Genomic DNA, 6,084 nt, shown 5'->3' on the forward strand with positions numbered 1-6,084 from the left:
AATAATATATTTTGTAAAAAATACGACAGGGGAAAGAATAGCAGAAAAAAAGTGTTTAGTATTAAAATAAATATGTCAAATGTTACTCTAACTATCTTAGTGAAACTAAATGGAGTAACTACAACATGCAGCAGTTATAGATTTTTTTTCTACAAATTTATGCCACTGACACAGAGCTTCATCCACAGGGACTGTGCATCAAGAATTAATGGGTAGAAGTCAGCATTGGATTCTTGCACCGAATCAGTAATAATATGCTGCATTAATGACGTATCTTCAATATAAAATAGCTTAAGCTGTGTTATATGAACCTGATCAAACAAGGTTTCACACCAAGTTACATAAAGGAAAAAAAACAGGATAGGTGTTCACTAACTTGGTCAAAGAACTACATTTCAAGAAACATCTTCAAGAAGGAAAGAGGGTAGAGAGGTGTAAGGTCCACAGTTTTCTCCTTTTTGGATAAACTGGAATAATGGAAGTTGGACACAGCTGTAGAACTAAAACATCCAAGAAGAGTTTTGTAACTTGAACAAACAAATGGGACTGTGTAATATATGTTTCTAGCTGTGCAAGATAATGTTACTTTTTGAACCAGTGAGGTAGAATGCTTCAAGACTAAGTGGCAATGAGAACCTTTGAGCTTAGGAGATTCTGCTTGATGACAGCCTCCTGATTGGTTGAGCTTCAGTTGGTTACCCTCTCTCTCTCTGTGGGTGAAGTGAGAGATAAATCAAGAAAACTTAAAATAAAGAATTCTCACATGAAAGAGCTAGGTCTGGCAAATTGACGATTAGAATGAAGAATGACCATTGTTTTACAGACAGCAATGTCTCATCAGGACTAAAAATCAAGAGGAACTGTGAGACATAAAATAACCTATCTTTGAAATATCAATTTGCTTTTCTCAAAACTTGATTTTCCCTATCTATATTTTTCCAATCATAGTATCTGTGCCAAACCATCTTCTTTTGACTCTTAGTTGTTAATTGAGTGGGTAGGTATTTTGGGGCTTTAATGGGGAATAGTTTAAGTTGCATGAAGTAGGTTAGAAATCCTGACACTTGCTAAAATTAAATGTGTTACAATGAGTAGAGGTCTGGTGTGAACTGCTTTTGTCCTGAATGGTAGTCAGAGAGGCAAATTGATTATCTTAGTGATTCAACTGAGATTTTATTCATTTTTGTGATGGCTTGTCGAGCAATGAGGTACAATTATTGCTATACTCTTCCCAATTAATGTGTGCCATAGGAAGGGAGATTAAAGGAGGAAGTTCCAGTGCTGGGTGTTATCATGTGTGGTGAAATGTATGTTTCTGCAAGACTGTCCCTCCCAATCGATGATAAGAATGAGAGATGATGAATAATCTCATGATTCTGTAAACATAAAATAGCATCACTTTTTGACTTTGATCTCCAGCGTCTGCAGTCCTCACTTACTCCTAGAAAACAGCATCAGTTCTACAAGTTAGAAGTTGCAAGTGTCTGCATTGCCTTCCAGTTACAATTGCCTGTATATAGGGCAACAATCACTTAATAAAATACACATTATTGTTTTACTGATTGCTTGTATGATTGGTACATTTGTACATTGGAGTACCTAACTTTGGTGGTCATGAAGCGATTCGAAAGGCATTAATCAACTCCAGCCTCCCCAATTTGCCTATCGGACCAACAGATCCATGTCAGATGCCATATCACTTGCCCTTCACTCCTCCCTAGAACATCTTGACACCCGAGAACAGCTAAGTAAGAATCCTACTCATTGACTACAGTTGAGCCTTCAACACTATTATCCCCTCAAGACTGATTACTAAACTTAGTGATCTCGGACTAAGTCCCACTCTCTGTAACTGGATCCTCAGTTTCCTGACCCACAGGCCACAATCAGTGAAGACAGGGAACAAGATTTCATCCTCACTAACACTCAACACTGGAGCCCCCCAGGGGTGCGTACTCAGCCCCCTACTGTACTCACTCTATACCCATGACGCGTTGCCAAATACCAGACTAATGCCATTTGCAAGTTCACTGATGACACCACCATAGTCGGTCGAATCTCAGATGGTGACGAAACAGACTCCAGATGGGAGGTGGAAAACCTGGAAAAATGGTGCACTGAGAACAACCTAGCTCTCAATGCTGGCAAAACCAAGGAACTTATTATTGACTTTCGGCGGGATGTTACTCACTAACAGCACAGAGGTGGAACGAGTGGAGAGTGTCTAGCTCCTGGGAGTGGTCATGTGGACGCAGTGGTTAAAAAGATCCAACAACGTCTCTTCTTCCTCAGGCAGCTGAGGAAATTTGGCATGATGGCAAATGCCCTTGCCAATTTATGTAGGTGTGCCATCGAGAGCATTCTGTCTGGATGTATCATTACCTGGTATGGCAACTGTACCATTCAAGATTGGAGACAGTTACAGAGAGTGGTGAACGTGTCACGGACAATCACAAAGGCCAACCTCCCATCTATATAATCCATCTACCAGGCCCACTGTCAAGGAAAGGCCGCCAGCATTCTCAAAGATTCATCCCACCCTGGCAATGTTTTTCTACAACCTCTACCATAGGGGAGAAGGTACAGAAGCCTGAACACACGCACCAGGCTGGTTTCAAAACAGTTTCTACCCTACTGTTGTTAGAATACTGAATGGACTCACAAACTCTTAACATTCGCCTGTACCTGTGTTTTTGTTTTTGCCACTGCTACCTATTATTATCCTACTTAACTCTGTGATCTGCCTGTATTGCTTGCAAGACAAAGCTTTTCACTGTGCCTCAGTATACGTGACAATAAATTCAATTCAATTCAATTTGTGGTACAAAGCTGAAGATTGCAATAGGCAGGTGAAGACTTGGCTGCCAATGTTTGAACTATGAAAGTTGGAGATACAGAAGAGGCCAGAGTTGGCGGAATTTGGAGGAAGCAGAGAACTCAGCAAATTGTAGTGCTGGAGATTGCTATCGAGCTAAGGAGGGGAAAGGCAGGGAACAATATTGAGAATCTCTGTCTTTATGTAATATCACATTTTAAAATAGCTAGACTTAAAGTGAACTAGAATTCCAAAAGGTGTAGGTAGGCTTGTTTGTGCAAGTTGATTGCTACATTTCAAACCAGTACAACAGTGGCTACACTACAAATGTACTTAAGTAAAGTAGTGCAGATGCTGGAAATCTGAATAAAAAACAGCAAAAACCATTCAGAATATTCCATAGATTGCACAGCATTGACAATTGGACAAATTGAAGGTGAAATTCAATGCAGAGCATTGTGAAGTGATTCATTTTGGTAGCAAAAATATAGAGGGAGAATAGGAAATAAAGTCTAAGTTCTAAAGTGTGTTGGTACAGAGGGAACTGGGTATATATGTGCATAAATCTTTGAAGGTGGAAAGTTGAGTGCAGTTAATAAAGTAGACAGTATTTGAGCCCATAACAGCGGTGTAGAGCACAGTGGTATATATCTCAATAGCAAGGAGGTTACAATAAACTTGTGTAAGATACTAGTTTGGCTTTAACTGGAGTGTTCTGTCCAGTTCTGGCCACCATACTTTAGAAAGGACATAAAAACATTGAAGAGAGGGCAGAGAAGATTCACAAAAATGGCTCCAGGGATGGGGAACTTTGGTTATGCAGATAGATTGAAGAAGTTATGAATGCTTTCCTTAGAAAAGAGAAGGTTGAGTGTAAATTCGATAGAGGTAGTCAAAATCATAAAGGCTTTGGCCAGAGTAGAGGGGCAAAAACTATTGACTCGATTGGAAGGCTTGAATGTGAGAGGGTAAGGATTGAAGTAATTGGCAAATGAAGAAAAGGAGATTTGAGGAAAGTATTTGTCACCCATTTAGTGCTTAAGGTCTGTAATGTGCTACCTGAGTGTATGGTGGAGGCAGGTTCAAACAACCATTGAATTTGCAAAGAGAGAGTGAGGGGGAATGAGAGAGAGAGAGAGAGAATGTGGGGAGTGGGGGGAATGAAAGAGAGAGAGAATGGCGGAATGAGAGAGTGAGGGGAATGAAGAAAGACAGTGGGAGGAATGGAAAAGAGAGAACGGGGGAAATGAGAGAGAGAGAGAGAGAGTGGAGGGAATGAAAGAGAAAGAGACAGTGGGGGAAATGAGAGAGAGAGGGAGAATGAGAGAGAGGGAGTGGGGGCGAATTAATGCACTACCTCTATCTAATCCCCTCGATCTGCAGGTTTTTGGATTCTTATTGGAATTTTCAGAGCTATGGAGACAGGGTGAGATAATGACACCATATGACTTGCTCCTTTAGAAATCTTGCATTGATCTGACAAGAGGTTGGTTAGCTTAGATGGCTGGTTTGTACAGTAACACCAACAACGTGGGTTCAATTCCTACACTGGTTGATGTTACTATGAATAACTCTCCTCTCAACCTCTCATAAGGTGTGGTTACTCTCAGGTTAAACCACCACCAATTAACTCTCTCTCTCTAGTACCAGAATGGGACTATCATGGCTTTACCTTTCACTTTTTACAGACATGATGGCCCAAATGATTTACTGGAGCACCTCTGAGATTAGATTAGATTCGATTCCCTACAGTGCGAAAACAGGCCCTTTGGCCCAACGAGTCCACACCGACCCTCCAAAGAGCAACCTATCTAGACCCATTTCCCTCTGCCTAATGCACCAAACACTATGGGCAATTTAGCATAGCCAATTCACCTAACCTGCACATTTTTGGACTGTGGGAGGAAACCCACGCAGACATGGGAGAATGCGCAAACTCTGCACAGACAGTTGGCCGTGGCTGAAATGAACCTGGGACCCTGGTGCTGTGAGGCAGAAGTGCTAACCATTGAGCCACCATCAAACAAAGAAGGGAAGAACTCAAGCAAAGCTGCTTTTGCCAAAACCCTGGGTTAAACCAGGGACCTTTAGATCTTCAGTCTAACGCTCTCCCAACTGAGCTACTTCAGCTATGTAACATACAATGCAACAGATTCTGTGATATGACAAAAGAAACTAATAAATCAGAAAGGTTAACTCAGTTTCTATCTCCATAGGTACCGCCCTGCCAGTTGAGTATTTTCAGCACCTATTGCTTTAAGAAGTTCTTAATTGATTCTCAGTCGAAGACTGTTAGTGTTACATAAACACAAATTCTTTGCTTCTTGATTGTCCTGATCCCTCAATCTATCAGGACATCATCTGGTTCCATGCTAACAATTAATTGGTCAGTCCATATGAAATACTTTGATAATTACAAAATCAATACAACAAAAATAAATGGTGCCAGGTATTTCCAAGTTACATTTGGACATATTTACAATTTGGATTTGCACTCAAATTCAAATTTCACAAAATAAATTCCCAAATCTGATGCTCAAATTTCTCGATCTGAATCCCAAGAAAAGACAATGGGTATTTTCTACACAGCTTTTCCTCACTGCCTGATAACCAACAAACTGCTGGTGACTTGGAGGTAAGAAATTACTTCTCTTCAAATTAGATGAGTGATGAGCTGAATAAGTGTATCCCTCCAGTTTGTCACACAGTGACGTATGACCTCCAACAGTCACACAATAGTGCCAAGGATTCAGCTGCACAGTTCTCTAACCAACAAGGAACAGATGAACAGATGCATGAAGTTCTCCTGGGTTTCCAAGAGACTAAATTCATACAGCTCTTCCAGACAGCTGCAGACAGTTCAAGGGATTGCCAAGAATATTAGGCACAAGGAAGCTTCAGGCTACACTCTGCCAGAATATGGACATGTTCTGCAAGATTGAATACACACCTCTGTGCTAGATAAATCAGTCAGTCAAATTAGAGCAACACCGTTTAAAATAAAGAAAAATCTAACTTTGTTTATTTTGAAAAGAAAGTAAGGAATATGGTGCTCTCTACCCTTATAAGGGTTCCAGAATTTTGCCCATGGAATGCATAAAATAGAATAAACTTTCACTGCAAATTTCCTTCTTTAAATGAAAGGGAAAGTTTTGTCAAGGTGATTGTCACAATGAAAGAAGGAAGCTGCGATTATCTTACAATCTTACGAAGTTTTTCACAGCCAATGAATTATTTTTCAATTGTAGTCAACTGTTATGATGGAGGGA

At 40.4% G+C, this 6,084-nt stretch overlaps 1 non-coding gene across 1 annotated transcript; it reads right to left on the bottom strand.

Moving 5' to 3' along the window:
- Positions 1-4,872: 4,872 nt before the first annotated feature.
- Positions 4,873-4,945, bottom strand: trnaf-gaa (transfer RNA phenylalanine (anticodon GAA)). The gene has a single exon. It is a non-coding gene; the product is annotated as a tRNA-Phe (tRNA).
- Positions 4,946-6,084: the final 1,139 nt, after the last annotated feature.

The sequence above is a fragment of the Chiloscyllium punctatum genome, chromosome 48 (genome assembly GCF_047496795.1).
Source record: "Chiloscyllium punctatum isolate Juve2018m chromosome 48, sChiPun1.3, whole genome shotgun sequence".
NCBI classification, from domain to species: domain Eukaryota; kingdom Metazoa; phylum Chordata; class Chondrichthyes; order Orectolobiformes; family Hemiscylliidae; genus Chiloscyllium; species Chiloscyllium punctatum.